Source organism: Physeter macrocephalus, chromosome 14 (genome assembly GCF_002837175.3).
Source record: "Physeter macrocephalus isolate SW-GA chromosome 14, ASM283717v5, whole genome shotgun sequence".
In the NCBI taxonomy this organism is placed as follows: Eukaryota; Metazoa; Chordata; class Mammalia; order Artiodactyla; family Physeteridae; genus Physeter; species Physeter macrocephalus.
In genome coordinates, this window is record NC_041227.1 from 45898087 (window position 1) to 45910513 (window position 12427).

Below are 12427 nucleotides of genomic sequence, written 5' to 3' on the forward strand. Positions count from 1 at the left end.
CGCAGCCCGCGTGGGCCCGTGAGCCATGGCCGCTGAGCCTGCGCGTCCGGAGCCTGTGCTCCGCAACGGGAGAGGCCACAACAGTGAGAGGCCCGCGTACCGCAAAAAAAAAAAAAAAAATGCCAAAAAGAAGTTGCAAAAATGTCAATTCCCATATAACCGTCACTTAGTTTTCTCTAATGTTAACATCTTGGAAAACCAAAATACAATGATCAAAACCAGGAAATTAACATTGATATAATACTATTATCTAAACTACAACTCTTAACCACATTTCAACAGTTTTTCCACTAATGTCCTGTCCTTCTTCTGGTCCAGGAATCAACTGAGCTTCCAACATTGCATTTAGCTGTCATATATCTTTCATCTCCTCCAATCTGTGACAGTTCCTTCTTTCATGAAAGTGACATTTTTCAACAACACCCCTAAATTTTGGTTTATCTGATTTCTAAAAAATGATTAGAATGATATTAGTTCATTTGGGGCTAGAGTTCCTCAGAAGTCATGTGTCTTTTTCAGCACACCCTATCAAGGGGTTCGTGATATTGATATGTTTCATTATTGACGATGTTAACCTTAATCTTGATCACTTGGTTAAGGTAGTGTCTGCTGGCTTTCTCCATTGCAAAGTCACTCTTTTTCCCTTTATAATTAATATGTACCTTGGGAGAGATACTTTTTTTTTTCTTTTCTTTTCTTTTTTTTTTTTTTTGTGGTACACGGGCCTCTCACTGTTGTGGCCTCTCCCGTCGCGAAGCACAGGCTCCGGACGCACAGGCTCAGCGGCCATGGCTCACGGGCCCAGCCGCTCCGCGGCATGTGGGATCTTCCCGGACCGGGGCACGAACCCGTGTCCCCTGCATCGGCAGGCGGATTCTCAACCACTGCGCCACCAGGGAAGCCCGGGAGAGATACTTTGAGATTATACAAATAACCTGTTTCTCTTCAATCTTCCACCCACTAATTTCAGCATAATTTTGTGGGACCTGTCTGCAACAATTATTACTGTGGTGTTGACCAAATGACAATGTTCTATTTCCCTCTTTCATTCTAAATTCATTAACTGGGGACTTCCCTGGTGGCACAGTAGATAGGACTCCATGCTCCCAAAGCAGGGGGACTGGGTTCGATCTCTGGTCAGGGAACTAGATCCCACATGCATGCCGCAACTAAGAGTTTGCATGCTGCAACTAAGGAGCCTGCCTGCTGCAACTAAGACCCGGTGCAACCAAATAAAGAAATAAATAAATATGAAAAATTAATTAATTAATTGGAATTCTTCTGTAAGCAAGAGTTGTCCCTTCTTATTTATTTCAGTGTGGATTTATAGTTTATCCTATGGGTTACATTAGAATATTATCACTTTATTATATGTGGAATCTAAAAAAATGGTACAAATGAACTTAAAAAACAGAAATGAGTCACAGATATAGAAAACAAACTTATGGTTACCGGGGGAAAGTTTGCGGGGGGAAGAGATAAATTGGGAGGTTGGGACTGACATATACACACTACTATATATAAAATAGAATGCTAATAAGAACCTACTATATAGCACAGGGAACTCTACTCAATACTCTGTAACAACCTATATGGGAACAGAATCTAAAAAACAGTGGATATATGTATATGTACAACTGATAACTTTGCTGTACAGCAGAAACGAACACAACATTGTAAGTCAACTATACTCCAATAAAAAAATAAAAGATGAAGTGAGAGAGTAGCATTGACATACATACACTACCAAATGTAAAATGGATGGCTAATGGGAAGCTGCTGCACAGAACAGGGAGATCAACTCAATGCTTTGTGACCACCTAGAGGGGTGGGACAGGGAGGGTGGGAGGGAGGCTCAAGAGGGAGGGGATATGGGGACATTATGTATACATATGGCTGATTCACTTTGTTGTACAGCAGAAACTAACACAACATTGTGAAGCAATTTTACTCCAATAAAGATGTGAAAAAATAAAATAAAATAAAAAATATTATCACTATTTTGCTGCTCAAATTATTTCAACTTCAAACATTGGGAGCTCCTTCAGACTGACCTCGTTCCTGCTTTAACCAATAAATGTGGCACAAGTGACACTGTGTCAGTTACAGGCTTAAGTCTTTTTTTTTTAATATTTATTTATTTATTTTGGCTGTGCTGGGTCTTAGCTGCAGCATGTGGGATCTAGTTCCCTGACCAGGGATTGAACCCAGGCCCCCTGCATTGGGAGTGTGGAGTCTTACCGACTGGACCACCAGGGAAGTCCCACAGGCTTAAGTCTTAAGAAGGCTACACAGCTTATGCTCTCAGGAGGCCCGAGATGCCACTTTAAGAACTTCAACTCCCCTGCTGGAAGGACCACGCAGAAGCAGAGGCCCCGATACTCTGCGGAGAAAGAGTGTGGGGCCCAGGTGCCCCCGGCCTTCCAGCCAGTCCACTAAAGCACCAGATGTGTAACGGAACCGTCTTGGATGGTCCAACCCAAAAGAGTCCACAAGTGACTCTGTGGGAAAATTCAGCTGGATCTGTAACTCCCACAGGGCAGAAAGACTGCCCAGCGGATTTAACCCAAGGAACTGGGAGAGATGATAACATGGTGGCTCATCTACGCCATGGTTTTGGGGAGCTTGTTGTGCAGCAATCAATAATGAAAGCCGTCGCAGACATGCTGTGCCTCTGCCTTCTTCAGCTCCGTTAATGACAGAAGCACCCTTCCCATCACCCACATGCTGACTCGGGCACCAGGTGTACCTCTCTTCCTGCCAAATCACACCAGTTACCAAGGCCTACTGAGTCCACCTCCAAGAACTCTCTATGCCTCCCACCCCCACCCCGGCTGGGGAAGCGACAGTCCCTCCTGAGAGAGGCTCTGCAGACCATCTCCTGACATCCCAGCCAGCCTGATCCATTCCTCCCAGAATTAGCTCCATCTACACATGGCTGGATTACTTATTAAAAATGTCCTAAGCTCTTACTGTGCGACAGACACTATCTTAGACCCTGGGGATACAGAAGTGAACAAAGACAAAAACATCTGCCCTCACTGACATGCAAGTTTAGAGAAGGAAGATGGACATATTAAATAAAACACACACCAGATCAGAAAGTAATGAGTGAGATAAAGAAAATAAAGCAGGGAAGCAGAGAAGAAGTAACACAAAAGAGACAGAGTTTTCAGATTTTAAATAGTGGTTAGGAAGGCAGCACAGGCTCCGGACGCACAGGCTCAGCGGCCATGGCTCACGGGCCCAGCCGCTCCGCGGCATGTGGGATCTTCCCGGACCGGGGCACGAACCCGTGTCCCCTGCATCGGCAGGCGGATTCTCAACCACTGCGCCACCAGGGAAGCCCGGGAGAGATACTTTGAGATTATACAAATAACCTGTTTCTCTTCAATCTTCCACCCACTAATTTCAGCATAATTTTGTGGGACCTGTCTGCAACAATTATTACTGTGGTGTTGACCAAATGACAATGTTCTATTTCCCTCTTTCATTCTAAATTCATTAACTGGGGACTTCCCTGGTGGCACAGTAGATAGGACTCCATGCTCCCAAAGCAGGGGGCCTGGGTTCGATCTCTGGTCAGGGAACTAGATCCCACATGCATGCCGCAACTAAGAGTTTGCATGCTGCAACTAAGGAGCCTGCCTGCTGCAACTAAGACCCGGTGCAACCAAATAAAGAAATAAATAAATATGAAAAATTAATTAATTAATTGGAATTCTTCTGTAAGCAAGAGTTGTCCCTTCTTATTTATTTCAGTGTGGATTTATAGTTTATCCTATGGGTTACATTAGAATATTATCACTTTATTATATGTGGAATCTAAAAAAATGGTACAAATGAACTTAAAAAACAGAAATGAGTCACAGATATAGAAAACAAACTTATGGTTACCGGGGGAAAGTTTGCGGGGGGAAGAGATAAATTGGGAGGTTGGGACTGACATATACACACTACTATATATAAAATAGAATGCTAATAAGAACCTACTATATAGCACAGGGAACTCTACTCAATACTCTGTAACAACCTATATGGGAACAGAATCTAAAAAACAGTGGATATATGTATATGTACAACTGATAACTTTGCTGTACAGCAGAAACGAACACAACATTGTAAGTCAACTATACTCCAATAAAAAAATAAAAGATGAAGTGAGAGAGTAGCATTGACATACATACACTACCAAATGTAAAATGGATGGCTAATGGGAAGCTGCTGCACAGAACAGGGAGATCAACTCAATGCTTTGTGACCACCTAGAGGGGTGGGACAGGGAGGGTGGGAGGGAGGCTCAAGAGGGAGGGGATATGGGGACATTATGTATACATATGGCTGATTCACTTTGTTGTACAGCAGAAACTAACACAACATTGTGAAGCAATTTTACTCCAATAAAGATGTGAAAAAATAAAATAAAATAAAAAATATTATCACTATTTTGCTGCTCAAATTATTTCAACTTCAAACATTGGGAGCTCCTTCAGACTGACCTCGTTCCTGCTTTAACCAATAAATGTGGCACAAGTGACACTGTGTCAGTTACAGGCTTAAGTCTTTTTTTTTTAATATTTATTTATTTATTTTGGCTGTGCTGGGTCTTAGCTGCAGCATGTGGGATCTAGTTCCCTGACCAGGGATTGAACCCAGGCCCCCTGCATTGGGAGTGTGGAGTCTTACCGACTGGACCACCAGGGAAGTCCCACAGGCTTAAGTCTTAAGAAGGCTACACAGCTTATGCTCTCAGGAGGCCCAAGATGCCACTTTAAGAACTTCAACTCCCCTGCTGGAAGGACCACGCAGAAGCAGAGGCCCCGATACTCTGCGGAGAAAGAGTGTGGGGCCCAGGTGCCCCCGGCCTTCCAGCCAGTCCACTAAAGCACCAGATGTGTAACGGAACCGTCTTGGATGGTCCAACCCAAAAGAGTCCACAAGTGACTCTGTGGGAAAATTCAGCTGGATCTGTAACTCCCACAGGGCAGAAAGACTGCCCAGCGGATTTAACCCAAGGAACTGGGAGAGATGATAACATGGTGGCTCATCTACGCCATGGTTTTGGGGAGCTTGTTGTGCAGCAATCAATAATGAAAGCCGTCGCAGACATGCTGTGCCTCTGCCTTCTTCAGCTCCGTTAATGACAGAAGCACCCTTCCCATCACCCACATGCTGACTCGGGCACCAGGTGTACCTCTCTTCCTGCCAAATCACACCAGTTACCAAGGCCTACTGAGTCCACCTCCAAGAACTCTCTATGCCTCCCACCCCCACCCCGGCTGGGGAAGCGACAGTCCCTCCTGAGAGAGGCTCTGCAGACCATCTCCTGACATCCCAGCCAGCCTGATCCATTCCTCCCAGAATTAGCTCCATCTACACATGGCTGGATTACTTATTAAAAATGTCCTAAGCTCTTACTGTGCGACAGACACTATCTTAGACCCTGGGGATACAGAAGTGAACAAAGACAAAAACATCTGCCCTCACTGACATGCAAGTTTAGAGAAGGAAGATGGACATATTAAATAAAACACACACCAGATCAGAAAGTAATGAGTGAGATAAAGAAAATAAAGCAGGGAAGCAGAGAAGAAGTAACACAAAAGAGACAGAGTTTTCAGATTTTAAATAGTGGTTAGGAAGGCCTTGCTGAGAAGATGATTGAATAAAAATCTGAAGGCTGTGAGGGAATGAGCCAAGTGAGTAACTTTGAAAGGAGCATCGCATGCAAGAGAACAGCCAGTGCAAAGGCCCTGAGGCAAGAGTCGGCCTGGCACAGTCAAGGCACAGAGACAGTTCACTGTGGCTGGTATGCGGTGACTGACACTGAGTGGGGGAGGTTTTCACTTTGACTGAGGTGAGAAGCCACTGGAGGTCTTTGAGCAAATGCATGACCTGCCTACTGAACTGACTAATACAGCTGTACTGAGGGGGACAAGGAAGGAAGCAGAGAGATCACTCAAGGGCTATGACCATCCAGGTGGGGTGGTGGCCCGGACCACAGCAGAAGCGGCGGAGGCTGCTTATTGGGGATATGGAGTGTAAGAGCAAGAAAGGAGTCGAGCACGACTCCGAAGTTCTGAGCCTGAGGAAGCTGAAGGCATTGCCATGTCTCTGCTCCCTTTTACAGCTCAACTCCCTGATAGAACTGTCCATCCTCCACGGGGGCAGGGCATGTTTACAGGAGTTGATCAGAGTTTGTTGTTGGACACATCAGGTTTGGGTGCCCATGAGATACCCAAGTGGAAATGCCAAGTAGACAGGAGACTGGGATTTGGAGTTGAAGGCAGAGATCTTGGCTGAACCTCAGAGAGATGGCATCTCAGGCCTTGAGAGTGGACGGGGCCACCAACGAGAGATGGAGCTGAAGCGGGGCCTTCCACAGGGGGGTCTGGGAGTAAAGAAGCCAGCCAAGGAGAAAGAGGAGGAGCAGCCTATGAGGTAGGAGGAAAACCTGGAAACCAGGAACAGCAACATGAAAGGAGATCCTAAGACGAATGCAACTATGTAAAATGTTGCTGAGCACGGACTGGTATTTAGCCACAGGAAGCTTAGTGGTAACTTAGACAAAGAATAATTTTTAGTGGGTAAAGCTGAAAAACCTTACTGTAATATTTAAAAGGCAATGGAAGGATATTAATGGAGACAGCAAGAAAAGAGAATTCTTTCAAGGAGTTTAGCTCTGAAGGGGAGGAAAGCTGCAGGGCAAGAGCTGGAGGGAAACTGTGGTCCCTGCTCTGCTCAAGACCCTTTACTGGGTCCCTCCTGCACCCACATCAAGTCCACACTAACTTGCTATTTAGGGCTCACTCCACTAATGCCCACAGCGCACTTTCCATCCACTAATGCCCACAGCACACTTTCCAATCAGACTCCCCATGTGAACTTCCATCCTTCCAGCAAGGATGACACTCATGTCTTCACCATGCATCACTCACTTAGTCTAACCCGGTGCCAGGAACTGTATCAGTGGCTCAAGAAGCACAAGATGAGGCACCCAACCGTCAAAGAACCACCTCCCAGTCCAATGGGACAGCTGGACAGTCATGACACAGCCTGAGCCCTGGGGTCCTGATGTGTCAAGCATCCCACCGCGAACGGGAGCCCAGGAATACTGCCGGGGACGTGCAGGGTGCTCTGCCGGGGGAGCGCGTCCCAGCTCATAACAGGAGTTGATACTCAAGCAGAGAGGTACGGAGAAACAAAATGGACAATGGAATAAGTTTCCATGCAGCTGTAAAGCAGGGTCTGACGAGCGTGGGGAATAGGGGAGGACACTGAAAGGGTGACTTGGAGAACAAGTTGGAAGCATTAATAATAATTCTAACGAACAATTACTGAGTATTTATGTACTAGGCGCTCTAACCGCATGGCTAGGGTTATCACACCCAACATCCCTGTCAGGTAGACACCATTCTGATCCCCATTTGGCAGATGAGGAACCGAAGGCTCAGAGAGGTAACGTAACATGCTCAGGGCCACACAGCTAGATATGGTGAAACTGAGATTTTAATCTGGGCAGTCTGACTTTGGAGTGGGGACAGAAGCAAACGATTAGAAAGGTCCTTTTTTAGCAGGCTGAATGGCAAGATCAGTATTTATACCTCAGGTGCCCAACTCAAGAGGCAGCGGTGGGGGCGGGCAGAGGGAGAAGATGGAGAAGAGGCAGGAGCAAGGGCGCTGCAGGAGTGGAGACGGGGAAGGAGAAGGGGACCCAGTGCACAGCACAGGGGAGAGAAAACGGCAGCCACCGAACAGGAGGTAAGTCTGGAAAGACCAAAGAGGCCCAGCTTGTACCAAGGGCAGAAGTTGCAGATGTTAACCAGATCTGCAAGGTTAGAAGAAATGTGGGGAGAGGGGCAGAGACAGGGAAAACCACCACACTGAATTCCACATAAATCTCCCTCTCCTATCTCTGACCAGAGCTGTTCTGACTGAAAGAAACTTTAAAACAACTGGAGAAGGAACTATTAATTTTGTTGGGTGTAATGATGAAATTGTGGTTATATTACAACGAGAAGTCCTTATGTGTAAGCTGCCTCCTGAGGTATCTGCGTGTGAAATGATAAGCCTGGGACAAAAAGGCAGTGAGGGCGCTGGACAGAACGAGACCAGAAGGCCGAGGCCTTCACGGCGGACAAGCCCCAGGCGTGAGCAGGTCTGAACAAACGCTGAGACGGAGCGCTGGCGCAAGGATGGAGGGATAGTGAAGGAGGACGCTGGGTCTGAAGAACAGTCCCTGTGAAAATGGCCACCCTTACAACAGGCCTTGCTTCCTGGGGAAACCAGCTGGGGCCCTGATCCCGGGATGGGGCATTACAAGGCACAAGATGCCAAAGTTGAGCAAAGGAAACCCACCCATGGTTCCGCAGGCAAAAGGCAAGTGGTCCCCACCTGAGGCTGGGCTGTCAGGAGCCCAGGAGTCCTCCCCTGGCCCACCAGGCAGTCCTCTCTGGGCAGGCAGGAGCCACAGGGGGCAGAATGAGAACCGAAAGGTTCAGGAGAGTTGCTGGAAACCCTCAAGCTCCAGCAGAGTAGGGTTTCCTCTTCCCTATAGGCATCAGGAAGGGACCTGCCACAGAAGACAAGACTGCGGGCAGCTTGCTGGGAACAGAGCCGGGATGTAGGCTGGAACACCGGGCCTTAGCTGATCCTCTCTCACCACTGATCTTTACTAGGGAAGTTCACACTCACTGGGCACTTAGTATATACCGGAAACTGTTCCAGGCGCTGGATGAGTTTTATCTCATTCTAGCCTCACAACCCAGTGAAGTAAGATTTATTATTTTCATTTTACAGATGAGATAACCGAGGCACAGTGAGGTCAGTCTCTTGCCAAAGGTGACACAGTTATAAGGTGACAGAGTCTGGATGAAATCTGGCTGTGGAGGCCAGGCTCTTAAGCCGGGCAGTGACAGCGAACCTCTGTGGGTTGTAAGGATTCTCAGTGTATCATTTTGAGATGAATCAAGATTGTTCACGAGGTGATAAGGGTTAAATCTGCGTGATGGGTCTATGGAGTTCTATTTATTTCCGTTTAAAATTTCTCCGTAATAAAAATTTAAAATGGAACGTAAGATCCCAAAGCCGGGCCACCCTAGAGATGTGTAAATCCTTGATTCCCGTTATCAGTGATGGTTTCCACGACCTCTGAAAAACTTGCTCGGTGGGCCCCAGACGACCTCTTCCTCCAAGTCCCAAACCCAGGGGCGACCAGCCAAACTGAGACACTCGTCCACACCCCGCAAGATCGCACCAAAATGGCCACTCCACACCCAGCCCATCCCGGGCGCGTTGGCCCACGCCGGCCGCCCATCCGCGGGAGGCCTCAGCAAAGCCGAGGGGTAGCCGGGCCCGAAAGAAAACTACCAGCTCCCACCCACCAGAACTCGAGACACCTGGCACCGGGGCCTGCTGGCACCTGGCACCCCCTCGGAAACATAAGGCCCCCAAAGCCTACTTACTCAAACCCCTAAACCCGGGGACTCGTGGCATGAGCGAACCCCTCTCCCAATACCGCTATTTCGGCCAAGGCCAAACCTAGGACGAGGCCGGAGCCCAGCACCCGCCACCACTGGGCACCGCGGCTGGGCTTCACCCACGTCCCTCGGAGAGGCGCGCCCACATCCCAAAATGTGACACCCGGCAGGGCACGGCCTGAGCCACGACAGCGCGTCCCCGCCGCCACCTCCCCTCCCCACCACCCGAACCGTCTCCAGCCCCAGCCCGCAGGCCAGTCTTTCAGGACTTACCTTTCCGCGCGGGGAAGGGCACGGCTGCAGCGAGGGCCCGCGGGAGCCACACTCACCAGCGCCACCAAAGAACAAGGGGTCACTCGAGCCACCAGCTCGGGGGCCACTCCAGCAGGACGCCAGGACTACACTACCCAGAATCTTCGGGTGGCGCCGGGACCACACCTCCCAGCATGCTCGGCGCCATCAAGCGCGCCGCCCGCCAGCCGCTCCCACTGGCCGCTGAGAGAACCGTTTCTGGGTGACATGCTCCGGCCACCGGAGAATGGCCACTGTGGCGCCGGGATTCCCCCTGTTTTTTTTTCTTCAAACCACATGGACAAGGCATGTAGCGAAAGCATGTAGCTTCTCTACGTGCAATGACCCCTTTCTCTAACGCCTCCGCCTCAAAGACTACCCTCCCCAGTGACCCCTGCAGTGACTTCCGCATCCGGTTCCGACCCCGCCCCCTCGGCTGGCGGAAGTGACGTGTCAGGGGAGCTTCCGTTGGGCTCCTGGGGTGGGTGCCGATGGGTGGCAATGGGACGTGCGGTCTCCACCGCTCCAGTTGCGGGGGAGCGAGGCTGTGTCCGCGCTCCGTGAGCGCCGCGCAGGCGTGGTGTCCACCAGTTCACATAACCCTTGAACTCACTTAAACTCATGGCGGGGGTGGTTACTGAGACTGGGAGAGGCAAGGCATCTTAACGGGATCTCACGACCGAAGGAGGCAGACGCGGGTTCCAGCCCATGTCCGCAACTGAAACATCCCTCTGTGCGCCCTGAGGTCTTGTCCCTGTGTGAGTCCACAGATTTATGGGCAGCCTCTCATCCATCTACTGGGGGAACAGGAGCCTAACTGATAGACAATAGCTTGGGGCTGATCCCTTCATAGTCTAAGCTGTGTGTACCGGAAAAACACAGCAACCTGAAAGTTGAGAATTACGTTTCATTTGGTGGGCTTACACCTGGGAGACAGCCGCTCAGCTAGCTCTGGGGAACTGTTTCAAAGAGGTATGGGAGGAACCAGGATATATAGGAGTTTTTGCTGACGAAAACGCGTGTTGAACCTCAAAAGATGACCACTAGGCACAAAAGAACACACATCTCAACTTAATGAATTTAGCACTTTTCTATGCATGGGAAGATGCAAGAGTCTGGGCTCAGTGAAATTATTCCTTTGATATGGCACGTTAGCTATCTAGGGCCGATATCCTGTTTTTCTCCATCCTGAAGTCCCCTCAGGGCGCACCCTCAGGGTGCACCCTCGGTGTGGCTGCAGAGGTTGATGCCTTGATGGCAGGCAATATTCGTTGATTATTGGAATGGCAGGCGCCATATATATATATTTTTTTTTCTTTTTTTTTTTTGTCCACAGCTCTCTGGGTCTTTGTTCAGGGTCCTGAAAATGGGGCAGCACTGGTGCCATCTGGGATACCTCAACTGGGGAGCTGAAGGACACACCCCACTTCACTGTGGAAGGGCGTTTCCACTAGGGCACCTTCTCAGTTCTGTTTACTTTCCTCAGATTTGCTTTCTGAAATTTTGTCCTCTAGGAAGACCAAGAAAATGTTCACATGGCCCGGAAAGCCAGGGAGAGACAAGAATTTCCTAAAATTCCTTTCTAGCTCTTGGAGGCTGAATCCATCCCCTTCTCTTGCCCGGAAGCTGCCATGTTCGTAATGAATTACATTCAGCCCCTGCCCTGGAGAAAATGCCCAGTCTGACTTGGACCCTCTCTCCACATCCCTCTCTGCCCCACCCTACGACTAGTCATTCACCAAGAAATTAGTGTCGACTGAAAATGCACAGCCTGAACGTTGAGAATTATGTTTTATCAGGCGGACTTTCTGAGGACTTCAAGCTTAGGAGGCAGCCTCTCAGCTCTGCGGGACTGCTCCGAAGAGGGAGTGGGGGAGCCAGGATATATAGGAGTTTTGCAACAAAAACCAGGTAGTCAGAACATCAAAAGGTTACTGTTAATTAAAGAAAATCAGACATCAAGTTAATAAATTTAGTGCTTTTCTATGTATGGGAAGATGCAAGAGTCTGGGTTCACTCAAATCATTCCTTTGCTACGCACCTTAGCTATCTGGGACCAGTATCCTGTTCTTTCCCATCCTGAGCCCCCTCAGGGTGCACCGTGGGGGGCGAGGTGTGGCTGCAGTGGCTGATGCCTTGGTGGCTACAACAGCCTTTGTTTACTAATCAGGCAGGTGGCATGCTTAGTCCACATTAGCTATGTGGACAAAGAAAGTCAAGGAAGTCACCTGCCCTATCAGTAAACAAAGGCTGTTGTGGCCACTGCAGCCCCTCCCAACTGTAAACGCTGAGGGGATTCAGGATGGAGAAAAAAGGGTACTGGCCCTAGGTAGTTGGGTGCATATCAAAGGAACGATTTCAACGAGCCTAGACTCTTGCATCTTCCCATACATAGAAAAGCGCTAAATTCATTAACTGGAGATGTCTGTTTTTTCTTTAAATAACAGGAATCTTTGATGTTCTGACCACCTGGTTTGTTTGTTTCTTCTTCAAAAACTCCTGTATATCCTGGCTCCTCCCTCACCTCTATGGAACACTCTCTCAGAGCCATCTGAGAGGCTGTCTCCCAGGCTTAAATCCTCAGGATGTCCACCGAGTAAAATATCATTCTCAACTTTCAGGTTGTGCTTTTTTTTTTTTTTTTTTTTTTTTTTTAG

General features: G+C 48.6%; 1 protein-coding gene across 1 annotated transcript in view; it reads right to left on the bottom strand.

The window, feature by feature from the left end:
* Positions 1 to 9921, bottom strand: part of ZNF133 (zinc finger protein 133) — a 35751-nt gene extending 25830 nt beyond the window's left edge. Inside the window, exon 1 of the mRNA XM_024123622.3 lies at positions 9753 to 9921. The gene's annotated coding sequence lies outside the window, so the exon portion shown is untranslated. The remainder of the gene's footprint in view (positions 1 to 9752) is intronic.
* Between the last annotated feature and the right edge of the window lie 2506 nt (positions 9922 to 12427).